Genomic DNA, 15,318 nt, shown 5'->3' with positions numbered 1-15,318 from the left:
TTAACTTGCTCGCCTGTATGCATCCGCCCATCATAATGTACAAATAAATGATTGTATAAATGATGAATATAAAATGAAATGATTAGTTGCAATCTTATATAGAAGAAAATTTCGATTTCCAGCTTGAGCTGAGTAACATTTGAGATGACATAAAATATTCATATGAGTCTAATGAGAGTGAGAGCGTAATTAATACTCCCTTATTATGACCCACTTGCTTTATGTATGTTTTGTTCGTTTGATTTTATTTATTATTGGTAATATTATTTATGTATAATTGTATTAACCCGAAGCTTGCCTGGTGTGGGTGCTATAAGACGTACGAAATAATGGGAAGGAAAATTCTTGGGAACAAAATAAAATAGTATTCTTATTATTTATAGATAGAGACCACGCACCGATACTTTACTCTACTTATATATATACCTTAAATGTACTAAAATAATAGGTTATTTAACTTGAATATCAAATAGGCAAATCTTAGACAGAATAGTCTTATTCTGTCTTTGATTAGAGTCTAAAGTTGTCGAGTTGAGTCATAGTTCTATTTGTACTTATATAAAAATTGTTGGTGACTTGATGTAAGGCCGCAAACCCGGAGGACCTGGGTTCAATTCCCAGGTCAGGCTAATAAAAAGTTATTGGGTTTTTCTGTCAGAAAATTCTCAGTAGCAGCCCGGAGTCTGGAAGTTAGAAGTGTATACACTCCCGTGCCTCGGAAAGCACGTAAAAGCCTGAACTCTTTCCTGTTGTGTCGGATTGCCGTCCCATCGGATTATGAGAGTTCGGGAATAGAGAGTGCACCTGTGTTTGCGCATACACTTGTGTACTATAATCTCTCCTGCGTAGTTGGCTAATCTTTCTTGAGATTGGCCACCGTGGCCGAAATCGATCTGGAGGATTTTATATATAAAAATCGAAAGATTGATTATTATTTGCTTATCCGATATAATGTCCGATGAATAGGATTTTTACTAGGTTTGATTTTGACGGTAGTTTTATATTTGGAACTTATCTGATTTAGGTTTGGGGTACATAGTATCGTAATACGCTGGTACTTTAAAAAAAATAATATCTTTACTGCTAAATTACGTTTTGTATGGAATTCCTGTGCAAAAGTCATTCTGTTAGACCCACCGGCTTAGGCTGTGCATTATATATCAGTCAGTCATTTTAAAATTTTATAAAGTAGATATAAAGCCAAAAACGTATGGTGTCAAAATACTGACTTATATTAATAATATAAGTTCGGACTTTACATTTCATATCCATTGGGAAGATAATTAGTTGTCTATTACTTGATTTTTCACAATTGTTTTATTGTCTTATTGGTAGCAACCTGTGAATGTCCCACTGCTGGGCTAAGGCCTCCTCTCCCTTTTTGAGGAGAAGGTTTGGAGCTTATTTCACCACGCTGCTCCAGTGGGGGTTGATGGAATACATGTGGCAGTTTCAGTGAAATTAGACACATGCAAGTTTTCTCACGATGTTTTCCTTCACCGTAAAGCACGAGATGAATTATAATCACAAAATTAAGCACATGAAAGTGGTGCTTGCCCGGGTTTGAACCCACGATCATCGGTTAAGATTCACGCGTTCTAACCACTGGGCCATCTTGGCTTATTATTGTATAAAAATTTGAATGAAACTATTGATGAGTTAATATTACTAAAATATTTTGATATTTAAGTTTAGAATTGTTACTAATGACTTTATACGCAACCCTAAAACTACACTATCGTATTCACTAAGAACCAATATTGCCATTTTGTTAATAATCTCCTTTACGACTAATTCGTTTCACAATGCCAATATCTAAGGATAAATTCATGTACATTATCGGATCGTTAGCTGTGTTTTTTGTTATATTTTGCCCGTCGATTTTTCTGCTCCGAATTATAAAAGAGAATGGTATTCTCCTGACTGATTGCGGCTATTACGACCGATTGCAAAGGATACCAACTGTGCAGAAAATATTACAGTCCACAAGTATGCGAATAAACACAAGTGCACTATCTATTTCCTTACTATCATAATCTGATTGGACTAACACTCAACGTCAATGAAACATCAGGCAATATAGCCTCCTCGTATTTTACGGAGAATATTTCAATTTTATTGAATAGTTTATCCTTAGTTATATTATACTTAATGGTAGGGTTTTGTGCAAGCTCGTCTGGTTAGGTAACATTCATCATATATTTTACAGCAAAAGAGCAATACTAAGTAATGTTGTGTACCAGTTTGAAGGGTGAGTACGCCAGTGTAACTGTACGAGGCACGTAACATCTTAACTCTCAAGGTTGGTGGCGCATTGGCGCATGTAGAGACTGGTTAATATTTTTTACAGCGTGTCTATGGGCGGTGGTGACCACTTAATACGCGCGCCTACATATACTATTAAAAATGTTAAAATCCTCCCCACTCAGTTACAGTAGAAACAAAGCCTATCCAGTTTACCAGAGATATGATAGCGCACAACTGTGTAGGTAAATACAGGTGAACTATCCATCATATCATAATCCAATGTGGCAAACTAACCAAGGGCTTCCTGTATTTTCCGAAGACCTTCCTAGCAGCCTTTAAGTGTTTAGTGATAATTTGTTGACAATAAAAAATCCACAACTTTTTAACGGCCCGACCTATCCCTTTATATTTACAGCTAAACATCCAGAGCTAGATAATAGCTAGAAAACTCTATAAAAGACTTTCACAATTTCTACCACTTTATATGAGTGTATCAGTAAATTACTAAATAAGAACTGTGTACGAGTAATAATGCATAACTATTGTTATAACGTTAAAAATATTGCATGAAAATTCTCTAGTAATCTGCCTTATTTCTTGGTAGCGGAAGGGTGGTTGGGACGAGGGTGGCGGGTTGGCTGGCTGGCGGGTGGGTTGAGTGTTGTTTCCTGTAAACGTCACAAGTGATCATCGTTTGAAAGTTTCGGATCCATGTGTATAAGCGTTGTAAAAAATGGTGAAATTTTATTATTTATTGCAAAAAATATTACATTAGAAAAGATTATGAAGGTTTTTATTATATTTTAAGTATCGTTGTCCACCACGAAAGTTTATAAACAATGTATCAAATTAAGCCTCTTAGATTCATATGAGATTCGTATCCAATTACAATTTATTTAGCCTTTTCATTAATTTATACTAAGCTTTATAGTTATATTAACATGTTAATTTTTTATAAATGACTTGTTCGGTACAATTCATTTACAAATGTAGTTGTACAATATACAACATATGTTAAATTATTAAGAGAAATTGGTTTAGAGAATTATTAAAAGCAGCCAGTGTGAATATAGCCAATACTATATATAAGGTATGCTGAGCTCTATTGATCTTCGGTAGCGGTTCACTAACTTTTTTTCTCCTATTCGCAGTTTAGCGAACTCATGTAGAAATCCATGCTATAAAATTTTAATATAGTGAAACAGTGAGACGGTAGTGAAATGTTAAGATTTGTAGCAGGTAAGTAAGTCAAACCATTTTTATGAGAAATTCTATTGGCGCGACTTGGGGGTACGACCGACTTCTATACCGTGACGGTAAACGGCATGACTCTCTTTAATGCCGTTATGCCCCCTCTCCGCTCCGCTCTATTCCTCTTTGTGTGCGTGGTGCGTATACTATATACTTCATTGCGTTTCCGTGTAGTGTAGTGCATTTTTTATACTTACCTACATCACTACATAAAATTATTTATAACAACTAAAATAATACTCGATATATGTATATCCTAATATTAAGAGATGTTGGATTTATTCAATACAATTAATAAATACGGTAGAATAAGCAATTTTTATTAATAATTATTATAAATTCTAATCACAATGTTTATAAAGTAGCTTATTTGTATGAAGTGCTGGTAGAGGTAGTCGGTAACAATTTATTTATTTATTTTTGTTGTTGTAAATATCTGCAATGGATAGCCTGCTAGCCTATTATTGTAATGATTATTTTTTGTTTATTTTTGAACATGGCGATGGCGTATCTTATATAAATAAATATAATATATATATATATAATACAGCTTTTTTAGAAACAAATCGATATTACGATTTATTCCTTGTTGACAGGGAAAAAAGTTTATAGTAGTAAAATCTTGACAGAGCGCGTTGTTACCATGCGGGGTCTTATTAAAATCTGCTATTGCTTTTCCTCTTGATTTTCCCTGTACGTGACAAGGAATCACAAACAATATTTAAAAAAAAGACCTTTTGTATTAAAGTTTTAGAATCATTTATCTTCCCACAAGACATATTCCACTTGTTTGTAATAGTTTTTATTATAATGTAGTGTTCATGGCAACATGATGCTAAAGAAAATGTATGTACTTATATTTATATAATTATAGTTCATTTCTGCCATACATTGCATATTTTTAGTAGACCACTATCCGATACGACTTGCGTTAAAATATTCTCCGTGTTCAAATATTAATTGACAGGGCTATTGAACGGCACAGAAGTTGTAATGCTACAGCGCCATCTATCGGTGAGTTACAACAGTGGACAGAATAAAAATCAAAAACCTTTCATAGTACGGTATCAAATTCTATTAATTAAAACAAATATACCACATGCATATTTATATATATAATAGCTGCCCGTCCCGAAGTAGTTCGAGTAACACTTTAATTTTTCAATTTAGTTGAAAACTTATGTTCCAAATTTCTGATGATTCGAACTACAGTTTCGAAGATCTCATGATGAGTAAGTCATTCAATGGTATTCCGCTTTTTTTTATAGAATAGGTAGGCGGACGAGCACATGCGCCACCTGATGGTAAGTGGTCAACAACGCCCATAGACATTGGCATTGTGAGAAATGTTAACCATCACGTCGCCAATGCGCCACCAGCCTTTGGAACTAAGATGTTATGTCCTTTGTGGCTGTAATTACACTGACTCACTCACCCTTTAAACCGGAACACAACAATATCAAGTACTGCTGTTTTGCGTAGAATATCTGACGAGTGGGTGGTACCTATCCAGACGAGCTTGCACAAAGCCATACCACCAGTTAAACATACATAGATAGATTAGATTACGTACATAGATTTGATTTATAGTCTTGTTCTTGTTTCTTATATAATACATACCTTGTTTTAATCTCTTCTTCCACTACGTAAGAATAACGCTAAGGGCTTACTGAGATAAATCTTTAAATATAATGATGAACGAAAATATTATACAACATTCGTGCAATGCCAACCGATGTCTTTGCTCTGTACTCGTTACTTAGTGCTCAAGGCATCTTACAGCGAACCTAAAAAATGTGTTTTTTTATATATACGTTCTTTGTAATCTAAATATTTTCTAGTATTTTATATTCTAATATATAGAGGTATATATTGTTTTAAATAAAAAAATAACCTCATTAGTTTACCGAAATTAATTGTTATTATTTTTATACTTATTAATAAATTACAACTTTTATAGAAAATATTCCAGACAAAAGGCTTCCTCTACAACTACATCGAAATTTCGTAAAACTCACATAAAAGTATTTAAATCTTTAACTTTATTATATTAAAGTGGCTGCTCCGCAATGTTTCACCAGCGTTATACGATACTGCCCCACTCCCTTGAGTCTTAGCGTGATATTATATAGTCGATTCTCAATAAATGGTATATCTCATGCATAGAGATTTTTTTCATATCGAAATGGCAGTCCAGAGATAAGCGCATTCATATAACCAACAACCTATTTAGCTTTATAATATTAGTATGTATTGTTATAGCCTGTAAATTACACATATTATTATTTGATTGAAATTTTTCCTACTCGGCCACGGCTGCAAATAAGACTAACACAATTAGGATTGTTTAATGTTGGTTACACTGAAATAGGAATTTATAGTGCACAGAAGAACTCACTTGATTAACTCCATTCCCTCACTATTAAAGTGCGAGAGGGCGGATATCACGATTAGAGAGAGATCGGACACAGTAACTTGAGCTCTAAGTACGTACTTTACTAACGCCGCAAACTTCTTACTTATTACTAATTTCATTCTAATATTGCTAATCTCTTGACAGAAAAACTTAATAACTTAATTGTGCCAAATTGAGGATTATAATCTGGGATGTTATGCTTCGCTGTGGTATAAACTAGCTACAGGATTAACGAAACAGTAACGTTAGACGAAAAGTTTGACTAATCTGTAACTTACAAGAATTACAATAACACCTAGGGCTAGTCCTACAAAAACCTAAATATACATTTATAGCCTCTTACTATATTATAAATAACATTAACTCACTCAAACTTCAAAACAGATGTTAGTTTCAAATTTTTAAAATATTTTTAGCCATAGATAATATAACATATTTGTTCTTGTTTTAAAGCTACTTTATAATTTAACGTCTGTCAATGTCAGCTGTTCGGAAGGCCAAAGATTAAGATATGAGGTCTTGCTCAGTAAAATTTGTATATTTTAAAGGATAACTTTTATATTTAGTAATTTTATACATAACAAAATCTGATTTTAATATTTATACTAATACCAGCCTTCGAATGAGCTTTCTTCTAGAATCAAGATTAAGAGTCAAAACAGATGTTTTTTTTTTATTTACTCTATCAAATCTTCGCCAGACGTGTTGTTCGTACTTTGGCGTATCTTTTGAGTTTAGTAGTCTGATGTATCTAAGTGTTCTTATACCCAGGAAGTATCACAATCGAAATTTCAGAATGACAATTTTAATTGGCTTCTGTGTTATTTTGTGCGTATTTACTGTTGTGTGTCAGTTGATTTCGAATGTATTGAATGTAAAAACATCGACCCACTGTAAGTAAGTAACAGCCTGTAAATGTCCCACTGCTGGGACACTTTTGAGGAGAAGGTTTGGAGCTTATTCCACCACGCTGCTCCAATGCGGGTTGGTGAAAATACACATGTGGCAGAATTTCGATGAAATTAGATACATGCAGGTTTTCTCACGATGTTTTCCTTCACCGTAAAGCACGAGATGAATTATAAACAGAAATTAAGCACATGAAAATACGCGCGTTTTCATGTCGCGATTCACGCGTTCTTACTATTAGGCCATCTCCCACAGGTCAACCCTATATCAACCCTATCTATTGACATACATAACTCAATATCTTACTAAAGAGTTTCAAGTGAGAAAGAGCAACAACGGAAAAGGAAAACTTGGTCAAGTAACGAGCGAGTTAGTACGGAGAGAGATAAAACGAACTCTCGTAATATTTAGGAATCTTTTATTACTGTATTTTTACTGAACTTTATAATTAACAATATCTTGGAAATCAAATATTTGTTTAAATGTATAAATGTAAGTTATATGTATATTTAAAAAAAAGGCGAATAAATTCGTCATGCTAATGATACGTGATCACATTTGCCCATTAACACTGGAACTGGAAGAAAAATAAACGATGTGGTGATTAATTGATATATTTGCAGATATTTACATCTTGTAAATTAAATATTTAAATGAAATTCATTTAAAAAATATTTCTTGTAAGTATGGTACATACCTAAATCCACATATTCGGTTCATTTTCTAATAATGATGAAGTGGTTATTATTATATACATATAAAATATGAAATACAATTTAAAACTACTTTAGAATTTTTGATATGAGCACTTAGTATAGAAGAACTACTTAAGCTTCTTAATCAATTACTTTATATCCCTAGAGTTTCCACGGCCTTTCCTCGAGGTCCATTTAATGTAGGCACTTATACATAACCGCGTACTATATGTATTATAAACATTATATAAAATGACGTACATTCAAAATACAGACAACAATATACTACATAATAATATTGTTTGTTTTTTTTTGTAACCTACAAAAAAATATTTGCTTTGGATTCTTAAAAAAATGTTGAAAATTTTGGTGCAATAGTCCCTTGTACGAGTAAGTAGCAATTTTGCAAATTTCGTACGTAATGTAGAGGACATTATAAATAGAAAATTCCTATTAATTTCAGTTTAATTTGTGCATTGATAAATTAGTCAGTTTTGGCTTTACATTTTATCTTCATACACTGATTGTCTTTGCTAAGAAGTGATACCACCTCATTATTTTCGTTACGACAAAACGCAAAAAGAAAAATTGAATAGTCATGGTACACAAATTAAAAAAATCTAATTATTTAAGCATTCTTGCTACCGTAACCGTACCGTAATAGCCTGTGAATGTCCCACTGCTGGGCTAAAGGCCTCCTCTCCTCTTTTTGAGGAGAAGGTTTGGAGCTTATTCCACCACGCTGCTCCAATGCGGGTTGGTAGAATTCACATGTGGCAGAACTTCAGTGAAATTAGACACATGCAGGTTTCCTCACGATGTTTTCCTTCACCGTAAAGCACGAGATGAATTATAATCACAAATTAAGCACATGAAAATTCAGTGGTGCTTGCCCGGGTTTGAACCCACGATCATCGGTTAAGATTCACGCGTTCTTACCACAGGGCCATCTCGGCTTCTTGGTAATTATTGGTTAATTAAGAATCGATTAATATAATTTTTTAATAATTATTTTACACAATCTTCGACTTAATGATTTATGATTAGAAGGATACGGCAATAATCAAATTAAACAAGAATCGATAATGTTCTCTAAAATAACTTTAAATAACGTACATAAAGATAGCGGAATGCATTCTACTAATATATAACGATTGCAATAGCTTATAGATTAGTAGTCCTATCCTACTTTGACTTTTCTATATTTATTTGTATCGGAACCGAACCGGTATGATGTTCACATGTAGCGAAGTGTCAATATCAAACTTAATTGTTAACTTTTATGCCAATAGTCCAAAATTAAATAAAAGAATGCGAAAACGGATGAACGGCAACGATCACGCTTCGATTCGATTTCGATAAAGTGACAATTTGTTAGTAGAATTTGCTCCCATCTATGACAACATACGAAAAAATGATTGCTAACGCCTTAAACGTGAATATGTCGTGTCTGTAAAAATAACAATTAGTTTATCCCATGTAAAAATTGTAGTTAATGAACACATCATCAATATATTGGGACATTATTTACACACGGCCATCTGATCCCAAATTAAGCAGAGCTTGTGCTATGGAAACCAGACAACTGATATACTACATATACTACTTTTCTTTTGTAAATACATACTTATACAGATAATTACATCTCAGGACAAACAGACTTGTTCATGCACACAAATGTCTGTCTTGGGTGGGAATCGAACCTTCGGCGTGAAAGGCAAGTATCTACCAACTACGCCAACGGGCTCCTCTTTATTGTTTGTATAAATTTATTTGTAATTCCAAATTGTATACCAATTTTAAAGTACATTATATAGTTGATAATAAGAAAAAGATCACTTAAGAAGTAAACGAAAGTCTATAAATAATTCATTTCCATCACAAATAATATGTAAAATACTTTCAACGTCAGAACATGATGACATATTTAATCATTTCTCATAAACTAGCTAAAATACGCGGGTAACAATATTTCATACGTCACAAACACAAAGCAATTTCGTATAACATACACACACATGTTCTTATTCGTACAGCCAGCTGTCTACATCTCAAGGTCACATGCGAAGGCTAAAACCATCCCTTCTGAGTTATTGAAGCTTATTTTTAACGAATATTAAAGTCTTCATAATATATGTCTAAATTATTTATATAATAAGCGTATGTATCCAGCGGTTTCGTCGCGGTACATTTGTAATATATATGCCTGCATCATATTCGTAACAGTTGCATATGGTTTAAAGATGGTAAAGCTTTGAGCAGGCCCATTTAGGTACCACCCAATCACTAGTATTCTACCGCTAAACAGTAATACTTCGTATTGCGGTGTACTGGCCTGAAGGGTAACTGGACCAGTGTAATAAAATATAATAACACTAATGACCTCTGGCGCTGATGGCAAAGTGACAATATAGGAAGCGGTTAAATATATATATTGACGAAACAATAACCTACCATTAGGTTACACAATAAACGCTATCTAACGCAAAAATCGAACTGAAGTCCTAAGATTCGCTCATTTAAACAAACACATCGACTTGGTAGTAAGGTTTGTTCAAGCCTCTATGGGTTATGGCCTCCGTCCACTTGACTGATATTCAAATTCAAATCCAAATAACATTTCTTGTAGCCTGGTTTGAAGGGTGAGAATATCATAGTTCCCAAGGTTGGTGGCGCATTGGACGACGTAAAGAATGATTAATATTTCTTACAGCGCCAATTTCTATGGGTGGTGATGACCATTAATTTTAATTATTGCCTGTAATTACACTGGCTCACTCACCCTTCAAACCGGAACCCATCAATATCAAGTACTGCTGATTTGCGGTAGAATATTTGATGAGTGGGTGAGCCTGCACAAAGTCTTACGACCAGTATTATTATTTACTTCGTGCACAAGTTTTGCACACAAGCAAGTTTTAGTACTATTTTTTTATTAATCAATTTTAGAAAGTTGTAAGGGGTAACGATTTAATAGGCACCTCTATGCTGGTGTAGTGAGGTCGATGGCACTGTACGGTGCCCCGATATGGGTCGATGCGCTCACTGCTCACAACCGGGCCCTCCTGCGAAGGCCGCAGAGGGTCATAGCGGTAAGAGCGATAAGAGGGTATCGTACGGTGTCTTGGACAGCGGCGACGCTCCTCGCGGGCGATCCGCCCTGGGAACTCCTGGCGGAGGTGCTCGCAGAGGTGTACCGCTTCCGAGCCGAGGCGAGAGACCACGGCGACCGTCCAGGGTCGGCGGATGTTGGGCGGATCAGGGCTCTAGCCCAGCAAGCCCTGATAGCCCGATGGGAGGAAGATCTGAGGTCCCCCACAGCGGGCCTGGCGACAGTGGAGGCGGTACGTCCCCACTTAAATCGCTGGCTCAAAAGAAAACGAGGCACGCTCTCTTTTAGGTTAACGCAGGTACTTACCGGACACGGCTGCTTCGGTAAGTACCTGCACAAGATAGCACGGCGGAAAATGTCACCTTCCTGCCACGAGTGTGGTGCGCCAACCGACACGGCGCAACACACCCTGACGGAGTGTGCCGCGTGGGGGCCCCAGAGGCTTTCTCTGGCGGCAGTTGTCGGCGGAGACCTCTCCTTGCCGAGCATCATCAACGCGATGCTCGGAAGCGATGAGTGTAGGTCGGAAATGGTCTCCTTCTGTGAAAATGTAATGTCGCAGAACGAGGCCGCGGAGCGGGAGCGGGAAGAGGACGCCGCTGCAAACCTGCTCCGCCGAAGAAGACTGTGGAGAAGAATGAGGCGCTATGCGCACCTTCTCCCTCCGCCGCAATAGGCGTCGCTGGGACTAGGGGGGTTCTCATTACCCTGGTAATCGCCATAGAGAATGGAGGCCCGCATACGCAGGCCACCCGTCAGAGCGTCGCGGTAGCATGCGCAAGCGATCCCGTGGCGCTCCTCGTTATGACGGAAAGGGTACCGCTGGTTTTTTAGTGGGTATTCCGATGTTCGGGGCGCACTCGGCGCCTCGGACATCGGCGAGCCCCACATACCCCCCCACTGTTCCCGTGGGGGAAACGCGTAATGCGTTTTTCCAGCGTAAAAAAAAGGGGTAACGATTTAATGAAAAATTAATCAGCTGCATAAAGATATTATGCGTGGTACACATGCACATAGACACACACAAGCTGACAGATTTCCGTTCTATAAAGAGAATCGAATTTGATCACAGTTGTTCTTTTAAGTTTATATTTGTACGTATAAAGAAATAGTAAATTACCGTTTGTTGATTAAATTTTATTTAATTAATAATTAAGTACTATGAGTTTTTTCATTCCTTTTAGCTTTTATCATATATACATATTAATCATCAATTTAAAATAAGGTCTTAGAGCGTATATATAGTATATTTTAAGTTACTTTGTTTTTATAACAATAATTGATTTATATTTAGTGGTAATGAATTCGTCCAGTATTCGTGATAGGTATTCCACTTTCGTCACAGGCGAACGATAATACTTGCTCTCAGGAAATTCAGTGTATTTCGCGTTGCAAAAAAACGCTGTAGGTACGCTGCATATAATTATTCAACGCGAACAATAGAGCTACTTGGAAGCATCGTTTTTGGAAAACAGCAGAGCGAGATGACTTCGAGACATTTTAAGCTTTTTACTAGTAAAATTTTATAACTCGTTATTATATAACATTTGTTTTCATTAAAGTTATCATATTATATGTAGCGATTATATGTTATGTGTTACATGCAATAATTACTTACGCAATTAATATTTTTATTGATTATAAAAAGCTCAATGAAAACTTAACTGTAATGGGTTGGTCCTAAATATTAATTTTACAAAAGAACATCGAATAAAAAAACGTTATTAAACATATGCGAATCAATAAGACATACTCTAATAATGAATATAGGAGAAAATACAAGATTTTTTTTATATATAATACATTATTAACATTTTCTGATAAATTTTTAGTTATATTATTATATTAATGATAAAAAAATTATGTTCAAAAATATTGTTATTTTAAAAGAAACAATAAGTGATATAAATGAAAGAAAATTTACAATAGACAATTATTGTTGAATTATCGTCATATTTATTCATATATGTCATCTATAAAAGCATTCGCATTTCCCCCTATTTATCTACACGTGTTTTGCCCCTCGGCCTTTTAGCTACAAATTTCGATACGATATCCTCGTAACTATTACAGGGGGTACGGTGTAACGGGGTCGACAGACGACATGTGGCGAAGTCGACTAGTCTCGCGACTGGTTGGAAGATTCTTATACTCGCAAACGTATAGGTTTTAGCTCTTTGTTTCGTATTTTCAAGTTATTTAAGATAATCAACCAAACATTAAATTCTAATGAAAAAATTAACTTAATCAGGGCAGACAAATTCTAAAGTAACAATGGATATATATAAATTAAACAATCAAATATCTAGAGTCCGTTGAGAGCAGTACGAGTATATCAATACTATTTGTTTGATGATTAAATCGACAATTTAGAGCAACAGTTTGATTCCCAATGTAGCAAATAGCCTGCCTGTCTATTTTAACGCTGGTCGGCACGTGATCCCGCATACTTACAAACACGGAGCGTTGCATTCAACGCGTGTAACACAATCATAATAAGCAACAATGTATACTTTACGTTACTATATTATTATATCGAGACTCGTTCTCACTGAGAAAATGAATTAAAAAAAAAACTTATTCGTTATCCAAGCTGTATACATTTTTTGCCTATTCTACAACAATGAATTACTGTATCTTAGTTTTTCTTTAACATTTTAACCAATTTAAATTGATATAAGTTTATTTTTATCTGTAAAATTATTATGCATGATTTTCAACAATAATAATATTATTAAATATAACTTTTTTACACCTACATACCTCATAATTATGTTTAATTTGATTTCGTTTTTGTAATTTGTTGGGGTAGTATACCAAGAGATGGCGCTAAGCGATGTTATCTTGGAAGTGTACCTTTGTATAAATGTGTTTATTTTTGTTTCTGTTGCATAAATTATTTAAAATCAAGACTAAGTTGAAAACATAATTTACTTACGAAATAAACTCATCAAGTATTAATAACTTCAAAGATTTTTATCAGTTGAAGAAATTATTTAAATTTTAATACTTTAACGTTTTAAATAATATTAACATAATCGGATATTTGATATACAATATTATTTCTTAGTTCAATATTAGTTCATGATTAACGATAACAAATACAAAATGAAAATATTTATAAGTATTTGGATTTTATTGATACAATGCATGGTTTCTAGGAACATAATCTCTTATACTCTGGTCTAATTCTTTTTGATCGATACATTTAGCTAGCTGACGGACAGGCGAGAACAGCAATAAAATCTTACATTTGGATTTTGTATTCTAGATGCCGCAAAAGATATAAAAACATTATACCTAATTGAATTAGCCCGGCTAGGATAGTCTTTATTTAGCCTGATCTTTATTTCATTTGATTACTATTATACACTGAACCGTATATTGCCTAAATATTGTCATTTGTATTTTTATATTACATATTATACAGAAAAATATTTTCATAATAACTACATTTTTAATAAACAGCTTAACAATATTAAAATTAAGTTGTCGTTCACCTAAGAGTTCTCAGTAATCCGATTAAATTATTTATTAATATAAAAATGAATGAAATAGATGAAGTTAGTAAAAATATTTAATTATTATTTAATATTAATATAAATGAAGACACAAAAATCACATAATTTTGCTAAGTCTGCGACGGATAGAGATTCGTATCATAAAGACACCGTTTTCACCTTTTTGTGGTACGTGGAGTTTTCGAGAGGGAAAAAAAGACCCGTTCAACGGCAGAATCTCACCGGTAACGCCCGTCAGATGTAAAGCTAGTTTCCACTACAAGTATTATACTAAAAACGTGTTATTTTTTGAGTAAAAATATTTTATTTTAATATAAAATAGAAAGTTGAATAAGATATATTGAGCATTCCTTACATATTCAATGCGCCACCAACCTTGGGAACCAAGAGGCAATTAATGACCCTTGTGCCTGTAGATACACTTGCTCGCTTACCCTTCAAGGCGGAACATAACAATACTAAGTATTGCTGTTTGGCGGTAGAATATGTGATGAGGTACCTACCCAGACGAGTTTGCACAACGTGATACAACCAACTAAAAATGTGAGGCAAGCGAGTACTAAGAACAACAATAATTTTCTAGTTAATTAGTCAGATGTTTTATTAATCTACTGTGTAGTTGTTTGAATATAATTTGGTAATTCGTCCTCTTATTTCGTAATAATAAATTATGTTTTTAATATTTATTTAGTAGCTAAAAATAGTATATATTTATAAAAAAATAATATTTTCAAACCACCTTAGCAAAAAATAACATACATTTCAAAAAGGGTTAAAGTGCGTTGCTGACCTTTAATAAAATCCTACAATTCTTTTGATTAAACTACTGTTGAATGCTGTTATGATGTAAGGAGAAAGACATTATGTTAGTTTTTTATTTATCCTGACAGGATTAATATATTATTAATCATCATATCATCATATTCAGCCCACATTAATCCACTGCTGGACATAGGCCTCTTGACAGGCGCGCTAATTCTCCCGGTCCTGTGCATCCATTGAGCACCTGCCATTTTTCTAAAATCGTCTGACCACCGGGCGGGTGGTCTGCATACTGGCCTTTTTGCTTCTCTGGGCAACCTCTCCGTGACGACTTTAATCTACCTTCCGTCTTCCCGACTGGCCAAGTATCCAGCCCATCTCCACTTTAACCTCGTGATATGCTTC

The sequence above is a fragment of the Nymphalis io genome, chromosome 7, assembly GCF_905147045.1.
Source record: "Nymphalis io chromosome 7, ilAglIoxx1.1, whole genome shotgun sequence".
Taxonomy (NCBI): domain Eukaryota; kingdom Metazoa; phylum Arthropoda; class Insecta; order Lepidoptera; family Nymphalidae; genus Nymphalis; species Nymphalis io.
This window is presented reverse-complemented; position numbering follows the sequence as displayed.